This window comes from Phoca vitulina, unplaced genomic scaffold (assembly GCF_004348235.1).
Source record: "Phoca vitulina isolate PV1807 unplaced genomic scaffold, GSC_HSeal_1.0 scaffold7, whole genome shotgun sequence".
NCBI classification, from domain to species: Eukaryota; Metazoa; Chordata; class Mammalia; order Carnivora; family Phocidae; genus Phoca; species Phoca vitulina.
In genome coordinates this window covers 30136189-30149336 of record NW_022589710.1, presented here as the reverse complement: position 1 = coordinate 30149336, position 13148 = coordinate 30136189, and positions in this window count along the sequence as shown.

Here is a 13148-nt window from a genome sequence, read left to right as displayed (position 1 = left end):
TAGTTTGTAAAAATAAATAAATAAATAACTAGCCTTCATAGTGAACTTTCAACATAACAAACCCAAATGTATAAATGGCATAAGTATTGTGATTAGGTTGGATTCATTAATATTCATTCCACTAGAGAAACGAACTTAAATTTTAAGGAGAATTTCAATAGCTTTTGAACATAGAAGTCAGTGGGGACAGACGGAATCAATGTGGAGCATCAAGGGCTATGTTACCTCACAAGTGAAGGGTGTGACCCTGAAAATGGGGCAATGGAAACTGGAACTCAGCATTTTCCTCTGGAATTTGGGACTGACACCTAGCCTTTCGGGCTCAGGTATGAAACCAACAGGAGCTGAGCTGAATGCTGTCCTCAGCAAGTATTATTCTTGTTAGCCCACAACCCTCCCTTCTATTGGGAACCGCTCCTGCTCTCTTGCTTGTGGTTCAGGCAGAGGTATCAGATATAATAGAGAACGCCCAGCTAGATGTGAATTTCAGATGAGCAATGAAAATCAAATAAATGGAACAATCCTATCTGCCAATCAGAGTGTCCACCTGGCTTCATATAGGTGGGTACATGACCCAGGACTGTCCAATCACAGCATCCCTATTCCCTGTTCACATTGATTGGTCTAATGCATTAGTATTGTCCCAAGTAAGGCCAATCAGAACCTTTCCAAGCAATTTGCTATGGGGAGGCTGGGGAAGAGATGGTCTCCTTTCCATTTTGGTTGCATGCTGCAGGGATGTGAGCCTTGTAGGCAGCAGCCGTGTTTCCTGCCATCTGAACAGAAGCTGCCTGTGGTAAGGGAAAAGAAGGGTACCTATGACGAATCAAGAGATAAAGACAGATGGGCTGTGCTCTGACGATTTCTTCTGTTTGGAGGTATTCTTGGTGTTGTGTGCCAAGGTTTAATAGTGATTACGTGCTTTTTCCCTACCTATATTAAACTCACCCCGTTGCAAGTTCTTACCGTACAATACACATGAAATTAAGCCAGCATACAATACACATGAAATTAAGCCAGCATCTTGGCCACAATGCCACGATAAACATTTATTTTCTTATCTGTTTGGCCTTCTTTCTCTAAAGTTCTACTGGGCAGGGTGGTAGTGTCCAGGTATGGTATATATATAGATCAGGACACTTATTCTTTGATAGTAAATCTGTGACACTGTTGCCATGAACACTCTGAAGGCATTGACCTGAATTTCCCTTCCTTGAAAGAGTACTTAACAGAAGGCAGCGTCAGTGTTTATTTCCAACTCCAACCCTATCACCATTCCATTCATTTTCTAAGATGGTCCTGTCATTAGGCAGCCCTTGCAAACATTAATGTGTGGCCTTCTGTTTCTAGAATCCTTAAGGCAGAAGGCTTCTAGTGTTGCCTTCAGAGAAGAAAGTGGCCCCCTCACTTTGGCTTTCATATCACAGTCCGTGGAAGTGCAGTGAGGTGGGAAAAAGTTAGAAAGCAGGACTGGCCGCTTAATCTGTGGGACTCGATACAAATATATATCTTCTTCAAAGATGCTTAAGAATTTCGAGATGGCAACAGCAGGGCACTAAACCAGCCCTGAGTCCTTCTAAGCGCAAGGTTGAACACCCATGGAGGCAGTCCGACCGGAAGGTCACATTTAATCTCTTGCCTTAATTTCTCCATCTATAGAACGAGAGGCAAAACTGGCTTTATAGCATAACAAGTATTAAATGAGTCATTTGTGAAACTTGTGAAGCTCCAGGCACAGAGTGGGTTCTCAGTAAACAAAGTAGCTACCATCTGACTCATTATATGTGGTAGCCAAGAGTGCGGGCTCTCGAGTCAGCCAGAGGTGGACTCAAAGCCTGGCTCGACTGCTTCCTGTAGCCAATTACCTAATGTCTCTAAAGCTCAGATTCCTTACCTACAAAGAGATAATATATGCAAGTTATTTTGGAATAAGTTAGGAAAGGTGATACTGAGGATTAGGTGAAATAATGCATTTAAAGCATTTAGCAGGGGTGCCTGGGTGGCTCAGTCGGTTAAGTGTCTGCCTTTGGCTCAGGTCATGATCCCAGGGCCCTGGGATTGAGTCCCACATCGGGCTCCTTGCTCAGCGGGAAACTGCTTCTCCCTCTGACCCTCCCCCCTCTCATGCTCTCTCGCTCTCTTGCGCTCTCTCAAATAAATAAATAAAATCTTTAAAAATAAGATAAATGAATAATAAATAAATCTTAAAAAAAAGAACATTTGTAAAGAACTACCCAAATAAATATATATACTACATTAAAAAAAAATAACAAATTGAATTGGTCTTCTAAGGACCATATCTTTAAGGATGGTCATATGACAAGGTGTTTTCCTGAAGTTGTTGGTAAATGTTTAGGAAGTCAAAAGGACTGGTGACCCAAGATTTTCTAAGCCTCCCAGAACAGGGGGTGTGATAGCAGCAGCTTAAGCCTAGTGTAACCAACTGGTCTACCCTGTATTCCCATGTGCTATGGTGGGAGCAAACACTGAGTGATTTAACTTTTGGTAAATGTTGGCTGTGCCTTTTTTTTTTTCACAAATTTAATACAAATTATTATTAACCAAAAGTCAGTAAAGAAGTAGATAGCATTTTACTGCTGGATAACATCTTTGATTCTAGTTCTTTCACTGTATCCAGGCAGGTCACTCCAAAGTGGAAAAGGGAAAAAACCACGGTAAGGCTCTGTTGTAGAGTTCTGGAGAAGAGAGTATGCATAATAGCTCTATCTGAAATGGACTTAGGCAGTTTCCCGCACTAGGTAAGAGTTGTTTCCTGTTCAGCATTGGGTGGCGTTGACAGGCTAAGAGAAAGAAGCCTAGCATTGTATGGAATGCGTATGGCAAAACGGTGGAAGTGGAAAAAGCAGCGGTAACAGAGAACTTTTTTTTTTTCTGTTAGGGTAACAAACTTCTGTACTATAACAAGACATTGAACAATTCACAGAGGGAGTCAGGAAAGCCCCGTAACCTCTGGGCGACTACAGGCAGCGTCCCAGCAGGAGATGTCAGCTGCTCACCTAGGACAACAAGGGACCTAAGAAGAGGACAACTCAGGTCAGGACAGAAAAGGACAAAGCAGATGAGAACTGGAAAAACAGTGGGGTGGGACTCAGTTGTGTGTGGCTATAGATCCACTCTCTAGGGAAGGAGAATTCTTATTGAAATAAGACCATTGTCCGTCTAAGTTAACTGCGATAATTCTGTATATAAATTCCTCTATAGGGTTATTCAGATATTTTCCAATAGTTTATTTGTAAAAGAACCTCATTCAGATTTCATTGCAGTAGGATGTCTGGACTGGGGTAACCTTAAATGCACCACTCAGGCATGGCTTAAAGAGGGCATCCTATCCGAAATGAAATTATAGTGCAACCTGCTCTCCTGATTAGTGGAAGGACTACAACTCTAGAACTGAGGCATAGATAGGGAGAATCATCAAAATGACAACACAGAAGGTAAGATTGCCATGAGTGCAGCAAAAGAATACATGGTAGGGGTGCCTGACTGACTCAGTCAGTAGAACTTGCAACTCTTGATCTCAGGGTTGTGAGCTCATGCCCCACATTGGGTGTAGAGATTACTTTTTTAAAATGCATGGTATAAGAGCATTAAATAATCACTTCTGATTCCAAGGATATGCATACTACTTACTTTATAAACATTTAGAGGTCATTTATTATATGTCAGGCCCTTCTTAAAATGTTTCACGTGTATCAGTTTACTTATTTCTTACAACAACCCTATGAGTTAGGTGCTATTATTATCATATTTTAGATTGGATTAAAAAGCTGAAGCAAAAAGTGATGCAGTAATTTGCCTAAGTTTGTCTAGGTAGTAAATGGTGAAGCCAGGATTCAAATCTAAGTAGTCTGATTCCAGAACACACAATCTTCTGTGTCTCATTTCAGTTGGAAAGCCAGTCTCTGTTTTCCTTGAGGTCTTTCTCCAGATTTTAGATGTTTGAGGAAATCTACCAGAATCCATCCTAGACAAGAAGCCAAGAGTCAAGATGAGGAAAAAAGGTGGGAACGCTTTTCTCATGGAGTTTACATACTAGTGGGGGAAATAGACCGTAAGCAAATAAACAAGTGAACATGTAGTACATTAGTAGTGATGAGTGCTACAAAGAAAAATAAAATATGGTAAGAAACTAAGGCTGTTGGACAGATGGTACTCCATTAGACAGAGTAGTCAGGGAAGGCCTCTCTGTCGACATTTGAGCAGAACCTTTTTTTTTTTTAACTGTTTTTTTTTTTTAAAGATCTTATTTATTTATTTGACAGACAGAGACACAGCGAGAGAGGGAACACAAGCAGGGGGAGTGGGAGAGGGAGAAGCAGGCTTCCCGCGGAGCAGGGAGCCCGATGCGGGGCTCGATCCCAGGACCCTGGCAGAGCCCAAGGCAGACGCTTAATGACTGAGCCACCCAGGCGCCCCTGAGCAGAACCTTTAATGATACATTCTCTCACCTGAGGACCAGTTCCTTTAAGGGACCATATCTTTTATATTTTGAAACAGACTTAAGCACTTGTCAGGTTCATAAAAAATATGTAGAGAGTTAGTAAATAAGCACACTACTATGCAGATATCATAGCCTACTACCAAAGACGACAAGGACACTACCAAAAAAAAAAAAAAAAGGAAAATAATGAACCTATGACCCTCATAAACATAGAGCAAATATTCTTAACAAAATATTAGTGAATAATATTCAACAATATATTTAAAAATTAATACATTATGACCAAGGTGGGTTTATCCCAGAACTAACTACAAAGTAGTTTTAATACATAAAATCAAGCATATAAACAGAATCACCTTATTAATATGATAAAGGGAAAAAACTATATAATAATTTATGTAGAGTCAGAAAAAGCTTTTGACATGATTCAACATCAATTTATGATTTTAAAAAACTCAGCAAAATAGGAAAAGGGAAATTCTTCAATCTGACAAGGGGTATCCATGAAAAACCTACAGCTAACATACCTAATGGTAAGGAGTTGAATGCTTTCCCCCTAAGACTGGGATCATCGCACAGATGCTTGCTCTCACCACTTCTAGTCAACACTGTTTGGGAGCAAGGGAGGTCCTAGCCATTGCCATAAGTCAAGACAAACACATAAAAGTCATAAATATTGGATAGGAAAAAATAAAATGTTTATTTGCTGGAGATATGACTATTTATATAGAAAATCTTAAGGAATCTAAAATACAACTATGAGAACAAATAAGTAAATTTAGTAAGATCACAAGATAAAAATGTTAATATAATAAAATCAATTATATATTTATATACTGGCCACAGCAATTGGAAAATTAAATTTTAAAAATCAATCCTGAGTGGCTCAGTCAGTTAAGCATCCAACTCTTGATTTTGGCTCAGGTCATGATCCCAGGGTTGTGAGATGGAGCCCCACGTCAGGCTCTGCACTCAGCAGGTTGTCTGCTAGAGATTCTCTCTCTCTTATTTTTTTTTCTCTCTCTCTAAAATAAATAAATATTTTAAAAAATAAATAAAAATCAATTCCATTTACAATAATGTCCAAAACCAAAAAATATTTACATATAAAATCCTCAGGCCTCTACACGAAAAAGATCTCTACATTAAAAATTGCAGAACATTACTAAGGGAAAATTTTAAAGTCCTAAGTAAGTGAAAACATATACCATGGTCATCAGTTGAAGGACTTAGTATTCTTAAGATGTCAACTATCCCCAAAATGATTAATAGACTGAAAATAATACCAGTCAAAATCCCAGTAGACAATCTTATAGAAATTGGCAAACTGATTTAAAAGCATAAGAAAATGCAAGTGTTTTGGAATAGCCTAAGCAATTTTTTTAAATAACAAAATGGGAGGATATCACTACCTAGTTTCAGCTTACTATAAAATTATAAAAATCAATGCCATCAGTGTGGTATTGATGAAAGGTACACACATAGATCTGCAGAATAAAGAGTCAGAAATAGACCCACACATATTTGGTTAATGTTTCAACAAAGTTGCCAAGAAAATCTAATAGGGAAAGGAAAAGTCTTTTTCAACAAACGGCACTAGAATTGGATATATGTATGAGGGAAGAAAACAGACTTTTATCTTACATCATACACTAAGATTAACCCAAAATGAAACACAGACAAAAACTTGTATCCAGGAAAAATAAAGAACTCTTGCAAGTCAATATAAGCAAAAAAAAAAATTTTTTTTCTTAAATGGGCAAAAAATTTGAACAAACACTTCACAAAACAAGATATAAGAATGGTTGGGGTGCCTGGCTGACTCAGTTGGTAGAACATATGACTCTTGATCTCAGGGTTGTGAGTTCAAGCCCCACCTTTAGGAGTAACGTTTACTTAAAAATAAAATTAAATTAAAATTAAAAAGAAAAGATAGAAGAATGGTGAGTAAGCATATCATTCAGGTAGGGAAATGCAAATGAAAGCCACAATGAGACACTACTAAATACTCATTATAATGGCTTACATTACCAAGGCTGACCATATCATGTCTTGCAGAGGATGTTGTGTAACTGGAAATCTCATACTCTGCTGGTGAGAATATAAAATGGTACGATCACTTTAGAAAACTTTTTGGCAGTTTTTAAAAAGTTAAGCATACACCTATCATATGACCCAGTCATTTCACTACTAGACGTTTCCCAAAAGTAATGAAAATATATGTCCGCACAAAGACTTTTATGTGGCTGTTCATTGCATCTTTAATCGCAATAGCCAAAAACTGGAAACAACCCAAATGTCCATTAATTGAAGAATGGATAAATAAAATGGGGTATCCAAACAGTGGTAATAAAAACAAATGACCTTTTGATATGCACAAGAAAGTGGGCGCATCTCAAAATCATTCTGCTGAGTCACAGCCAGACCCAAAAATGTTTATAATGTACGATTTCATTTGTATAAAATTCTAGATGTAAAGTAGTGATAGCAACACAAACCAAATCAGTGGCTGCCTGGGGCAGCGGTGGAAGGAGGGGTCAATTGCAAAGGGACATGAGGAAACATTCGAGGTTGATGGAACATTCTGTATCTTGCTTGTGGTGATAGTTTCACTGTGTATATATATGTCAAAATTCATTGATTGTACACTTTAAATGAGTGCAATGTATTGTCTGTAAATTATTCCTCAATAAATTAAAAAAAAATAAAAATACTATTTGGTTCTTTTCCAACCTGTCTTGCCATTTTTGATAGTCTCTTATTGTTGACTCGTTTTAGCAATTCCAACTTTAATTTTTAAAAACATTTCATACCTATTTATTTTGTATTCTGTATCTGATAAATTCTGATCATTTAGTCCTAAAAGATCTAATGCTGTTCATTGTTTCCACTGACTCTCACTTATAGAGGATTATTTTCTTGTGTCATTGGTGGTCTCTGATTGGAAGTTTCTATTTCATTAAATCTTAATCCCTTGAAAACCTGGGGGTCTAACCTGATGACACTTTACTGCAGACAGGATTTGGGTTTGCTTTTACAGGAAGCCAGAGGTACTGCTGAAGCTGAAAGCACCCCAGCTTTCCGGGGCGTCCAGCTTAATGGTGGGTCTCAGGTCCAGCTGTCAGCCTTGTCTCCAGCCCAAAGTGGAGCCCATCTCAGCCCTGCCCTCGGAGAAAACTCACAGGCTCTTTCTCCTCAAATGCTCCAGTTAGGACTCATGAATTTCTCCCCTCCCTCACACCAGAGGCTTCTTTTGCTCTCTAGGAACTCAGCTACAGGACAGAAAGTACATGGACAGGAAGTGCATGTGGATTTACAGCAGAAGGAGACCTCAGTGAATCTGTTATATTGCTAGAAGGGCATGGCCTGTTTGCATTCATTTTTTGGAGCCTCAGGGAAATGGGAGTAAGCCCTAAATGGTAAAATGATAGTCTTGCCTTTTAAGGGTTTTGAACTAAAAATAGGTGTGATCATATGCATCATATCCCCGAACCCAGGATCTTTCTCTAAATCTGATTATGGGCAGCGAAGCTAAGTGCTAGTTATATATAGCTGTCCGCTTTGTGCTGAGGTGGAGGAAAGAAACGTTCAGGGCAAAGATGACAAAACAATTCTACAAAGAACATCCCGGAGAACAACCGAATCATGTAAAAATCCAGAGCATCACATTTAACCTAACTAAAATTACTTAGAAAGAGGTCGACTATGGCTCTTTACAATTGCCAACATTTCTTTCTTTTCCCTCTGAATTTTTACCCAGACTATAGTTTATTTATCCTTCAGAATCAAACTATAGTAATTTTAATTATTTGGATTTTGAATGTTCACTCTATTTTGGATGTAAGAGACTACTTAAAAAGGACTAGCTCACCCCCAGGTTTTGTGAGGTTGATAGGGGTGTAGAGCTGTGTCTAATTCAAGATTCCAGTTCCCGTCTCTCTTTACATAAGAAATGGAGGAAAAAGTTCACGGAAGGTTTTAATTAGCATGCAAGCTGAGTCTTAAATCCAAAGGAGACCCTAATACTACTTTTAACTGCATCTAATACAAGGTGATGAAAGAATACAACATCGGACTAGTATAGGGTAAAACATTATTGTTGCTACTTGTGACGGCAGTATAATCATTTATGAAGCGCTCGTCGTGTGCTAGGAGCTGAAGGAACCTTGTCTTTTTCTCTGATTAGCACACTGCCACAGTGGAGGATTGCAGCAGTTTATTGTTCTGGTTTATGATCTTGGTCTGAATTCAGAATGAAACGGCACTGTGCCAGCTTCAGCCCCTTCGTATACTCGCCTTATACCCTGGGTGGTTAACGGGGATGTAGGGCCATATTTTTTCCCCCCTAGTTGGCTGTGGGTAACTAACCTGCTCAATAACACGGCTTCGGTTAGCCAATCAGAAAACAGAAATTAAAGGGATGCCTCTTCCCGCTCTGTTTTACTGAATGAACTTGACTGAATCACTTGGAGACCAAATTCTTCCTCCTGACAGCCTGCCTCACATCCAGCTATTATCTGGTGGGTCTCCTTGGCTGGGGAACCGGGGGTGGCTCATGATGAGAGGCGTAGCCATATCCCAGCAAGCCTCCTCGGGCTTTGAACTAAACTTTGGGACGTGACAGGACCTGGCAAAAATGGAAATACCTTCCCTGACATTTTTGCTCATGTTTTCTAAATTCACTTTCCGATAAGGGCAGTGAGTTTGCTCGAGTGGGAAGTGCTGACAGACAAAGTGTAGTCTCCGACAAAATTCTTCCTAGCACTCTAATTATCCTTTCCTTCTCGACTCCAGTATCACATGTAGCCATGTGTAGAATCATAAAATAATTATGCAGTGTACAAGCTTTCTGGGAGCATGTACCACTGTTTTCCTAATTCTTTATCTCTCCCATTGATCGTGGCGTGTGTGCATTGATCCAAGTCGGCCATCTGGTTAGGCAAGATAAGCGTGCTAGTGTCTTTGCATTTGCACTGTCACTAGGGGAGGGGGCACATTTTGGCTGTAGGGAATTACGGGGGCAGGATTAGCCCTCTTCCTATGAGGAAACTGAATTTTAAATGCAATGTTGCAGCTGCATGGACCATGTCACTAACTTCTGTTTTTGCCATGAACTGGGTAGATCTTTCTTCTTGTTCATATTGTCTCCAAAGGTAGAGCGATGCCTTGTATTAAAAATGTTAGCCACATTCAGAGAGAGGGGTGGGGGTGGGCGTGGAGAGAAATTTCATTTTTAGCCCATGTTAGACTTGGAAGTGACAGATACATTCCAGGATTTCTAAATGGTAAAACTGCTTTCAAATGACTACAAAAGGCTACTGGATAAAAAAGCGTTTTAAACTGAGACTCGTTGCCCCCTGCCCCCAAACAAAATTATTTTAGAGAGGGAAGAAATATTTGTATTAGTCCCCACAAAAGAAAAATAAAAAGGAAACTGAAAAAAAAAAAATGATGCGTGTATCATAGCAGAAGGAATTACTGCATGAAGCTCAGAGCGGGCCGTGGTGTACCCTCCCCGTCTGTCTCTCTCTCTCTCTCTCTCTCATGTATTGAAATTAATGTTTGCCCCAAGTTGATGACCACTGGGACTGACTGAATGTGCTGTTTAATTCAAAGAGACTTTTTTTCCAGCCCTGTTGGCCACTGTTGTTTTTAAAATTTGATTGCAGCCATTGTTGTCTCATATTCTGCAAATGTGTGGAAGACTCAAAAGCTTTTCCTCCAAAATTGAACAATTCTGTCAAAAAAGATTAGTTCTATTTTGTCTGCTGGGTGCTGACTATTCATGAATGTAAAGAGAGAGGGCTTGGGTGTCATACTAAGTTGCTAAGGTGGCTGGATTTCAGCTATTGACTGGAAGATACCAAACTGCAGTCTACAAAAGAGCAGCCAGAAGGAGAGGGGAGAGCCGGCCGGCCATGTGTTTCAGCTGTACCTTCTTTAGCTGCCCATTTATTTCTTTTGTTGCCAGAACTTTTATTGTCATACAGTTAAAAAAAATGTTAGTCACAAGCTTCGGGCAGCACCAAGCAGAAAAAAGGATTAGCATATCACTAGGATCATCTTACACTGAACCGAAGTCTTTTCGGGATGTATAATTAGCGAGAATACAGTCTTTTTTTTTTTTTTTGGAGCCTATGGACAGAAAAAAAAAATGAGCTCAGATCTTTGGCTAGAATATTAGAGGAAATAAAAGACAGTTGCCAATTTCAGGGAGATACATACATATTAACTGTTTCTTTGCAGAGCCTTTGCAATTCCCTCAAGAAATGCCTGGTTGAACGGGGGAAAACTTACTATGAATTCCTGTCATTGTCTCAGGTTTTCTAAGAGGGAAGGACTGTGTCGTTGAACACGTTCAAAATTTGAGACCGATGAAATCAGATTCGGGATTAAATGAATGTAGAAGAACTTTTCTGAACCTGAACAGGGGCGGCGGCGGCCGGGGGGGTGTTGGGGGGAAGTTTAAAGGAAATGTGTGGTTTTCACATGACGACATTTTACTCTGTGGAAGGTACTGGGTAATTAAAAATGTAATTGGGCAATTGAAGGCAGTCAAATGTGCATTTGGGGTCTATTAGTGAATAATTCTGTGGGGCTTCCTTCAAGCTTTCTAAAACTTCCCTCGTAATTTGTAGGTGTTAAATATGTTTATCTGCAAGTAGGAAAACGAAGTCTTGGATCCCTTCCCTTTATCTGCCTTTCTCTCTCCCTTCTCTTCTCTTCAGAGTTGTACATTTAGGCAGTTTTACATTCAGCTCGTAAGTCAAAGCAGATTTGTCTAATCAACTCATATTTCACAGGATGGATATCTACTTGTATTTCCAGATATGCAGGCTTTTAGAGAAGCCCAGGTAAAGCAGAGGGGGGAAAAGAATGTTTTTTTCCCAAAAGTGTGTTTTTCAGAATTAACAGAATATTCACTAAAGGTAGAAGTGCTTTATCTGAATGTATCTCTGTTTAAATTTCTTGAGATAGCGGATGTTTTTGTTTAACAGATGAGGTGTTGTTATGCCAATCTGGGTTCTTCCGGATTCTTGGTTTTGAATCCTTAAGACTTACCTTCGTTGTATTCCCTCTCCTGTGGATAGCCTCTCCCTGTCCCGCGGTCCTTCCCCCGCAAAATACTCTCCCATCCCCAGCGTCGCTTCTGACTCAACTTCATTTCATATTTTCTGAGGACACTCTTAGCTTATCTTTGTGGCAATAATTTTAAAAGCTAGCTAACTTTAACTATTAACAAGACGCAGTGGACACTTAGGTCCGTAGGAAGCAGTTATTTCGAGTTCGACAACCCTTAGGATACTGGAGGAAGTGTTCATTGAGCTTCTCCTTGGAATTAGAGAACTCAGCTCTGGCTCTTTATTTTCATATTTTTTCGGGTTTGAAATTTTTGGTCAAATGGCTCCCTGTTGGCTACAAATCAACTGTGGACCTAGGTAGTACACAGAATTCAATTGTGTTGTCTTTATTTCGGGAAGACCACTTTGGTTTGCATTGGTTATGTCTCCATGGAAGACTATGTGTGCAATTAACAACATGGCAAGGAAGAAAGAATAAAAATAAATTTATTGTAAAAATTATGAATTAGAGATGGCGTTCTTTATTTTCTTCCATTACCATAACAATATTTTTAAAAGATCACGCTTTTCTATTTAAGTCCTTGTAACTTCTATCATTTGTAATTTCTATAATTCATAATTTCTGTAATTTTTACTTACGGACAGAGGCGTCAGTGCCCGCCAGAAACTAGCTATGTATGCAGTTGCTCATGATTTAAGACAATCTTAGGTCACTAACACTTCCGCTAATTTTCCAGGGACATAGTTTAATTTTCCAGGGACATAGTTTAATCAAACTTGTGTTTTGTTGTCCCCAAATCATTGGCTGTTTAATTATTCACAGAAGTTTTGTGGTCTTCCTCCTGCTCAGGGCATACCACCCAGATCCTTCTAATGCGCACATACTCTTACACCCACACAGATCAGAGATCTGGACGTCCCTTCAGGGGACCTGCCTCGGAAACATGGCTCTCCGCGGTGTAGGGAATAAGAGAACGATGCTTAAATCTAGAGCTCAAACTGTCGAATTCAGAGAAAGGTTATGTCAGGCAAACACAGAATATCCATTGCTGGGTAACCTGAAAGTGCGTTCAGGAGTTTTGTTTAAGGACTTGAGCGCAGAGGCACTGAGATGCGGGGTGGGGTGGGGCGGCATCTTGTAAAGTGAAGTTTAGGTAATTCTGGACCCTGGGGCAGCATGATGTCAGCAGTGAACAGGGAACAGAAGGGTGCGGCCCGGAGAGAAAACCCAGCATGCGACAGAGAATTCACAAAGGTAACGATGCGCAGGGAAGAGGGGAAGAGTGGGTGATGATGACACACTTTCTATTTTAGATCTTGTGAAGATCAAACACAGAGAAACAGGGCGAATATCTTTCTAAATATCAGGTGTGAGCTTTAAAGAAAAGTAATTTGTGATCAATCAAAATGTCAACTGCTAATCTTCACAGGATCTTTAATATTTTTAGCTGCTCAATGTATCACTAGCAATGTGATATTTTTATACAGAATGCTGCATATACGTTTTACATTGTGTACATGGTGTGAGCATGTTGCTCAGATTAACCTACTTGATCTTTCTATGACATTAATAATGTCCCTTCTAAAGTTTAACCACCATAATG